Here is a 9500-nt window from a genome sequence, read left to right as displayed (position 1 = left end):
AGGTCGGATAGGAGGAGGAGCCGGAGCCCTCCTACGCACCCGTCCACCCGACACCGACGTCGTGGTCATCTCAGACGACGAAGCTTAGTTAGGGTAGTTCATAGGATTTCTTTTGCATACTTTGTATGAATCTAGGGGTTGAAATATCAGAGACTCGGATGCAAAGTGGCTAATTTGAAGCGTGGCCGGTCACTGTTCGTGGACGTGCTCGGTCGTGTTCGCAGGTGTTTGAGAGATCGGATTTGTCAAGTCCGTCTTTAAACACTCTTAATCAGCAAAGCTGGCCATTATTGGATGGAAAATTGAAAGAAAAAAAATAGAAAGCTACCAAGGATGACCTCTTCAACATCCGACCGTTATGCACAATTTGTGGCATCGAAGATGAATGCACTTTTCATGCTTTGGTGAGTTGCCCAAAGGCACATGCACTTCGTTTGGCTTTGAGAAAAGTGTGGAATTTGCCTGCCGAAGTGCTTTTTAAAAATACTGGGCCAGATTGGTTTCTTATTTTACTGGATCAATTAAGTCCAACAGTGCGTGAGCAAACTATTTTCACGTTATGGAGAGCTTGGCACTTGAGAAATGATTTGATTTTTGCTAAAGGTAAAGAATTCATATCAGCCTCTGTAAATTTTGTTCATAATTACTAGGCTTCCTTTTCGTCTTGCCACTCAAAAACGCAGGGAGTGATAAGTTACAAAGGCAAGGAATTGGGGGAGGGCATTCAGGATTCGAATAATGGGGAGAGGAAGGATGTTAGTTGGAAACCTCCCAACGCGGAGTTTTTCAAAATTAACGTCGATGCAAGTTTTGTGAAGGCAATCAACGCCGCAAGTGTGGGGGTCGTTGTCAGGAATCATATTGGAGAAGTAATCATTTCCTCTTGGGATTATATTGGAGCCTGCTATAGTGCTGAGGAAGCGGAAATTAGAGCGACAATCTCCGGATTGTATATCGGTATCACCCTTCACCAACCCATCATATTAGAAACTGATTGTTCTTTTGTGGCTGGTGTTCTTGAAAATTACAGGTTTGACAGATCTCCCCTTGTTGACATAAAGAAGGAAGCATTCAGTATTTCTAAGATGCTGCCGAATGTGAAGATCTCCAAGATTAGCAGGAAAGCTAATAAGGTGACGCACGAGATAGCTAAGTTTAGTTTTAATAATAAGTCTGATGGTGTTCTTAGTAATAGCGTTCCGGCCTGTGTGGAACATGCTGTAATGAACGATTGTATTAACATTCTAAGTTAATTAATATATGGGTGGGGATTTAAAAAAAAACATCCGGCCGTTATCCGAGCAGGTCCCAGTTCAGTTCCTTACAAGTGTAGTGTATCTGTGTATGTAATGGATGAAGGTACATGCATGATTGAGCTTTTTTTGATGAGATTGTTAACTGGTAGCTGCTCGGTTGACTGACGAGTAGGAGATTAATAGACTAATCGGTTATTTAATTAACTAATCAAATGATTTATCAATTTATCGGCTACTCAATGATCCTACGAGTATGGATTAACCGACAAGTTAAATAAGTAATCGGACAAATTCTTCAATAGGGCAAATACCTATGGTCGTTTGTATTGTCGAGGTGTTGATTGTGCAGTCGTTTGTTTCTGTCTTCTGAAGAATTATATCGTTGTATGCTCCATTTGCATGTAAGTATGTAACGGTGGTGTACTTGGTGGCCAGATGTGGTAAGGTATAGTGATAAAGCACATGAAGATGGAAATTTTTTTTTTTTTAATTTACATCTGTATTTTTACATACATACATTGTACAATGTACAACACAACAGTATGTACATCTATCTACTCCCTCCGTTCCTAAATACTTGTCTTTCTAGGCATTTCAACAAGTGACTACATACGGAGCAAAATGAGTGAATCTACACTCTAAAATATGTCTACATACATTCGTATGTAGTAGTCATTTGAAATGTCTAGAAAGACAAGTATTTAGGAACGGAGGGAGTACAAGACTGTACAAAGGGCTGTATGTACATTTTCTGTAGGCCCGTACCCCCACCTACTGTGGGGCAATGGGACGAGGCGAAGGCCACCTTATAAACCGGCGCATCCTGCGGTAGGCTAGCGATGCGGTACAAACGCTAAAAAAAAAACGGAGTGCTTTTTTTTTAGAACATAGGAGTGCTACGGTGTGGAAAATAAAGGACGTGGGAAACTGTGGTTGCGCGGGCTCGGCCCACTCTATTGATATCAAATTGATCAAACCAACACTTGGGCCTCATCTCCCATGAGCACTCCGTCGCTCGCTCGAACCCATGGCGAGGAAGGAGGAGAAAAGATAGGGCAGAGCGGATCTGCAACGCGCCCACCATTTTGTTTGGACGCTGTAAGCTCACGGGTTCTCGCTAACTGTTTCAGATTGATTCTTTTGGTCTCCATGGAGAATCAGATTGACTTGTACTTGGTGCATGCCGCTGTTCTCGTAGCTCTAACTTGCCATCACATAATTGCAGTCTATCTTATCAATGACTAGTGACCTAACTCTTGACAGTTTCTGTTAAAAAAGAAAACCCTGCCAGTTAGGATTTCAGCAACTGAGTACCATTGGGCATTGGAAGATGGTGGAGGCTGTTAGCCGTGCCTGGAGGAGCTGCCAGACTTTTTGATATGAGACGATGAAGTGCATTGAAAGGTCAGGTTCCCAATGTTTAATACCGTCTCCGTTCCTAAATAGATGCCATTCTGGTTTTGCACAATAAACAAGGCATGTGTAAAACTATTAGTATCTTATTCTGTTAGCTCACTTATAGTACCCTTGATGGTACTACATAGTAGTGCATGATCTTGAAAATAGCCTATCTTAAAATTATGGAATGCCATATATTTGGGAAAGGAGATCTGGCAACTGGCAGTATATGTATTGTTCAATGTCGAGAAAATAATAATGTATTTTCACTTCCTCTGCTTAAACTATAGTTTGTTCAAAAAGTACTGGTTGTGTTTTCTGGTCCTTCGAGTTTTGCACATTCAAATTGGTCTTCTGATGGCAGGTGGGACGTAAACTGTTCTTGAGATATCACCACCGTCCAAACATTATTTGCAGAATCCAGACGATAATCTGGAAATAAAGAAAAGAACTGCACAAGTGAGTACTAGAACCTTTTTTAGTTTTTTTTTATATAATTTGAATGAACTGCATCATGTGGGCAGTCGATGCATATGTACAAAGACCACCAATTTCTAATAGCCCAGCAGTATATAATCATCACTCTGGAATTCGCTACTCAGAATGTAATGCAACACTATTTTGTAACGTTGATTAGAAATACTTACTACTATGTATGCGGGGACAGTGCATGGGCAAACTAAATCTTAGGTTTTATTTTCTGAACAGATGTGGCCTCACCATGGTACATGACTGATCTGTAAAAAATTCTTGTGATCTGGGAACTTTAGTATTTGCTGGTTTATTCTTGGTACATGAGGCAAATGATGTAGTCTTTGCTGTTTTTCTTTTGTTATTACATTCTTATTACTCGAATTGGAGATCCAGTTATTTTTCTTCGTTCTTCTTTGAATATATGATGTTGCTGCAGATGTTTGCTATAGTTTCCTAATGTGTAATTTATTGCTTGCTATTTGACACACGAGAGATTTGAACCTTAGTATCTCTCTTTGCTAACGTGCGAAAATAAGTGAAATAATGAATACGGAATCTCCTGTAGAGGATTGGTTTGAGTACGCAGTTCACAGTTAGTACAAAAACATGTTCAGGCAATAAAAAGGAAGAAAAGTGCATCTAGTTCATACCATTTGTGTTGTAATGCTGTGAAGTATTCAGGATAATCGTTTCCATATGCTCTGGCTGTATATGTTGGTATCATCATCGATCTCCATGATTGGTACATAAGCAATTCTATGCCAATCTCTTCCACTGTTTTCTTGGCAGCTCTCTGTTAGATATGGGCATCCTTTGATATACAGTTCTTTCAACGATTTTGTAAGGCGCCTTGGTAAGCATGGTATGAGAGGACATTTCAAGATGGTTATAGCTGATAGACACGGTGCATCTTCGAGACCACCAGGCAAGTAGATCAGATTACTGCAATTGAGGATCTCCAGTTTTTGCAGAGTGACAGGGAGCTTTACTGGAAAAGAATGAAGGCTAGCACAATTGGTGATCGCGAGATGTGTCAGCGAAGAGAGCTCATTAAGCTCCCGAAGAAGAGGGTTAATAAGATCGGAACAAGAGCTGATGCGCAAGTCTTCAAGATTGGAGGGCAGCAAGCTATGATGTCCTGATGGTGCCAGCCTTGGACAATCATAAATGTGAAGACTCCTAAGAGCAATTAGGGATCTGAATCCTTCAACTGGCATTTCCTTTAGGTCTAAACAGTGAGTGATAGTTAACTGCTGGAGAGCCAATAATTGCTGGTTAAGCAGTCCTTCCTTTAAGGATTTGAGATTTGGACACTGATGAATCTCTAAGCATTCTAACGACGATGGAAACCAAGAATTTGGAATATGGACTTCTGGATGAATAGCGAACCCTGTTTCAGAAATTTTGAACTTCACTAATGTTGATGGGAGGAGTGGGAATTCTGTTACTTGGGGGCAGTCCATAACTGCAAGTTCTGTGAGGGACGGAAGAAATTCACCATCAGTTACAGAGGCCCACTTTTCAAGACTAGTCATGTCTTCAAATAAGAGCTCTTTCAGTGCTGGAAACCCCTTAATTTCATTGGTACCTGAAAATTCATGGTTGATTTGAATAATGGCCGGAAACCCACCAATATCTAAATACTTGAGTTGAGGCAGCTCTCCCAGCGCTGGTAGAATCGAGCATTTCGTGCAATCAGACAAGTGGATGGTTTGCAAGTGGGAAAGACTACTTAACCAATTTGGAAAGGAGGAGCCTGCGGATGCCTTGATAGTTAGCTCCTTCAGTTCATGATTTGGCTGAAGGACTTCAAGTATCTTTTTGTCTGAATTTACTTCTTCTGATGGTAAGTTCCTGTTATCGGACCATACAAGGTCTAGGATGTTGATGAATGTCTTCTCGCTGAGAAAAGCTTGACTTGCCTCCTCTGCACTAGCCACACTCTCGATATTCTTAATACAAATATGACCTCGGATCCCCTTCATTGTCTTCAATCCATTGATCTTGTATCCCTTGTCCGTACGGACCACAAATTCATCCAACTGTTGAAGGCAAGTTAAGTTGCCTATTCCGGATATCTCTGTGACCAACTCTGTTCTTGCTTCTAGCCATCGAAGATTTACAAGATTGGTTATGCTTTGTGGGAGGCAACCTAATTCATGGCAGTTTTTCAACTTAAGTATTTGCAAGCTGAAGAGCCTACCAATTGATGAAGGCAACATTGCAATACCAGTGCCCGAGAGATTCAAATACCGTAGCATTTTTAAGCTTCCAATAGAATCTGGCAACTTGGTAATGTCCCGTCGGTTCAAATCAAGCACATGGAGGTACCTTAACTTGAGGAACAAATCACCGGGGATAAACCTCGTCGTTGATTTATATCCACTTAGCAGTAGAAGTGTCCGTGCTCTCTTAAATCCAAGAAAGGCTTCAAATGAAGTCTCACTTCTATTTTCACAAGAGAATGATAGGTGTCTGGCACTTCTTGCAGGGTTGCTGCTGTTTGGAAGGTCATCCAGTCTGAGGCATTCATCAATTGAGACCGACTGTGCTAGTTCATGCATAGCATCATGCATCACATATCCACCTTTGTGATATCGGAAGAAGGACCTGCTTAGTAATTCATCAAAATAGCTACTTCCAATCTCTTCAATTCTTCTCCTCTGCTGTGGCTGAATAAACCCAAGGGCCATCCATATCTGGACCAACCTGTCTTTCTCAAACACATAATCTTTGTAAAAGACCGAGCAAAATGCAAAACATCTCTTCAGTACGGGCGGCAAATGATTGTAACTCAATCTCAGAGCTGGTAGTATATTGTTCTGATCTGATGGCAATTCCCATATTTCACTCCTCAATACATTTTCCCCGATCATCCTCGGTATCCTTGGAATATAGTAAGCTGCCTATTGCTTTTGCAGCCAGTGGCAGGCCTTTCAACTTCTTTACAATTTCCATGCCTATTCGTACCAAATTTTGGTGTTCAATGGAGTTACCATCTACAAAAGCATAGCTCCTGAACAAATACCAGCAATCATTGTGAGATAACTGATCGAGATAGTATGGAGCCATCCCGCCCATTACTATCCCCACATTTTTGTTCCTTGTGGTTATTACGAATCTGCTTCCCTTTCCCCTAGTAAGTGGAGCACGGCGATATGTATACCACTTTTCAGGATCCTCATTCCATACGTCATCAAGTACTAGAAGAAACCTTTTATCTTTTAGCTTTGTTGAGAGGTCTTCTTGAAGCAAGTTCATGTTGGTTGTTACCGATGAGACCCCACTGTTGACTGATTCAATGGTTTTCCTGGTAAGCTTCATGTGATCAAAATTTTCTGAAACACACAGACAAACCCTTAAGTGAATATGCTCCTTTATTGTAGACCAGCTGTGTTAAGAGTCATCTTCCCTAGTCCGCCCACCAGCTGTGTTAAGAGTCATCTTCCCTAGTCCGCCCATACCCATTATGTGAAGAATAGAAAGGATGGCATGGTTGGAGTTTTTCTGATCGAGCAACATCTTCACAATGATCTCTTTATCTTCTTCTCTTCCATACACACTTTGAGTCATCGATGATTGAACTGCTCTGAGGTCTCTCTTTTATCTCTTTCCTGTCCATAATACAGATCATGCTTGGGCCAATATTCTTTGTTTGACAAGCCTGTCGAGCTTCTCCTCTACCTTCCTTATGTCTTGTAATATCTTTTGGTTGAATAAATAAGTGTTGAACCAAAAGCAGCAGAAACAGCTCCTAACCTTGTTCAAATGGTTGTAGTTGGACGGTCCTTCTAGTTTGGATTGAATGGCCTCAGCTGCATAATCATCGAGCAAGTCATCCATCTCATATGCGACATCCTTGAGCTTGGCAAGCCAGTCTCGTGCCGTCTCATCCTTCAGCTGCCGCTCCTCAGCATCTTCAACGTGAGCTTGAATGGCTGAGAGACTGCTGGATAGTTTCTCCAGCTCCTCGGCTACATCTTGCGGTAATTTCAGCTCACCAAAAGCGACAACAATTACTTTCTTGAAGAGTGCTTGCATGAAGACAGACAGAACAGCTTCTCCAATCGGCATGATTTTGGGTTGTTTACAGTCTCCTAGAGATGCAAACTAGAAGTAGTTGAAGCTGAAGATATTTTTTAAGAAAAACATGTCTTCCCAAACAATTATCATTTAAATGGTGTCATCTGCGAATGTGACACCCATTTGATCATAGCGCTAGGCACGACTAATTTCACGTTAGAAATTATATCTACTTGATGTGTAACTGTCTGTAACATTGGTTGTTTGATTCTTCGCTTTGATTTTGTTGATTATTTCATGTCTTGTGCAGCCAAAGCTAACCGAGGGAACAAGTTGACTATTTCTCGCCTTCACATATAGTTTATGTTTTCTTCACAGACCGAAGGATCCGAGCTTGGCAATATCCTGGGAAGACTGATGAAGACTTCATCAGAGAAGGAAAAAAAAGAACTCAGTTTGTCGTTGTGTGTGACATCGTGTACCACTGATTTACTTTTCTTTACAGCTCTTGTGTGTCAACAATGTCTGGAAGATTCGTTGGAAATTTGGAGGAAAGCCACCAAGGATGACCTCCTCAAGTTAGTATGATTCATTTTAGCGGAAGCTGAGACTGAGTTATCATCAGGTGCGCGTTCAGTTTTTTGTATGTTGAGGTTGATTCTGTGATAGTTTGTTCTTGTCTTCTGAAGGATCGTAGTATCGGTGTATTTGCATGCAGGCGTGTAACGGTGGTGTATAGAGGTGAAAACAAAGAAGATGAAAAAAATATATTTTTTATAATTTATATTTACATCTCTATCTGTATTGTACAAGTACAACAATACTGTACAGTGTAGTATACATACATACATTTGTACAGTTTAACGGGCCTAAGGCCCGTACCCCCACCTAATGTGGGGGCAAGGGGAAGGACCAAAGGCCGCCTAATAAACTGGCATTTCCTGTGCTAGCTCAGCGATGCGGTACAAACTGTTTAGGATGCGCAAAGAGAATTTTGTTTTTTGAGACAATGAGAGAGAGATGGCCCGCCCTACGGCCCACATTTACATAATCAAATGCTCGATCCAACCGTTCCTGTCTGCTGTCCCTGTTGCAAGACATAGCGTACGCTGGCCTCAGCGCAGCCTCTAGTAGCCCGGCCCAGTATGACCTATCTCTTCGTTCGTTCATTTTTTATACATATGTTTTAGAAATTAATTTATTTCAAAAACTAAAAGCATTGAATGCACATATAAAAATGTTCAAGCAGTGTGAAAAAAATATACGTGCAACTTAAAAAAAAGTCAAAAAAATGTTCTCTACACTTAAAACAGTTCACCTGTTTCAAAAATATATGCATGGTATTTAAACAATATTATTAAATGTTTTGAGAAAAAAAATTCCTAACTCACTCCATCTCATATTAATTGACGCTCAAATGGATGTATCCAGCACTGAAATACGTCTAGATACATCCATTTGACGCCAACTAATATGGGACAGAGGGAGTACCATTTATTATTTTTAAAATTTTAAAACAATGTTCAAGTGTTTCGAACAAGTGTTTGTGACATTTTCAAAAAAAATTACAAGGTAACTAAAATGTTTATTTATGTTCAAATAATGGTTAGCATTCAAAAACAATTACGTTACATTTGAAAACAAATGTTCACACATTTCAAAATAATGTTGTGACATTTTTATAAAATATTCATATAATGTACAAAAAATGTTCTTGTAATATAAAAATGTTTCATACTTTTCAAAAAAATGTTTAATGTTTCTTTGAAAATGTTCAACATTTATTTGAAAAAAATGTTTGGACATGTTTAAAATAATGTTCATCGTGTATTTGAAAAATGTTCAATATGTATCAAAAAAGGTTATGCATGTATGTGAAAAATGAACAACATGAATTGAAAAAAATAGACATGTTTCAGAAAAAGAAGGAAAATAGAGAAATGAAATGACGAGAACATGAGGCAATCGAAAGGTTCTAGAACAAGTCCATAGAAACTTGCTAAAATGCTTCGAGTAGTCGGCCGGCTAAGGTGTGAGTGCAGTAATCACAAAGGAGAGATGAATGCTCCTCTCGTTGCTGGCGAGGTATAGCCCTGGCGCACAAATAGAGCACGCTCACGAAGGAGGGTTGATAGGGGGGGGGGGGGGGGGGGGGGGGGGCTTCGTCTCGCCTGCAGCGAGACAAAGAAAGGGCACGGCTCTGGCGCTTCATAAATGGGACCCAGCGCAGGATGAGCGCTAGCACATATTTTTATTTATTTTTGTTATGGTTTTTATTCCTTTTTACTATATTTATGAAATGGAATAATATTTTACTTCAATTCTAAGGAATCGCGTTTAAGAAGTGTA

The 9500-nt window shown here is 40.2% G+C and overlaps 1 pseudogene; it reads right to left on the bottom strand.

The window, feature by feature from the left end:
- Positions 1–3030: 3030 nt before the first annotated feature.
- LOC123162046 (putative disease resistance protein RGA3) lies at positions 3031–8159 on the bottom strand (annotated as a pseudogene).
- Positions 8160–9500: the final 1341 nt, after the last annotated feature.

This window comes from Triticum aestivum, chromosome 1A (assembly GCF_018294505.1).
Source record: "Triticum aestivum cultivar Chinese Spring chromosome 1A, IWGSC CS RefSeq v2.1, whole genome shotgun sequence".
In the NCBI taxonomy this organism is placed as follows: domain Eukaryota; kingdom Viridiplantae; phylum Streptophyta; class Magnoliopsida; order Poales; family Poaceae; genus Triticum; species Triticum aestivum.
Note: the sequence above shows the minus strand (reverse complement) of the source record. Positions and strands in the feature narration are given on the sequence as shown.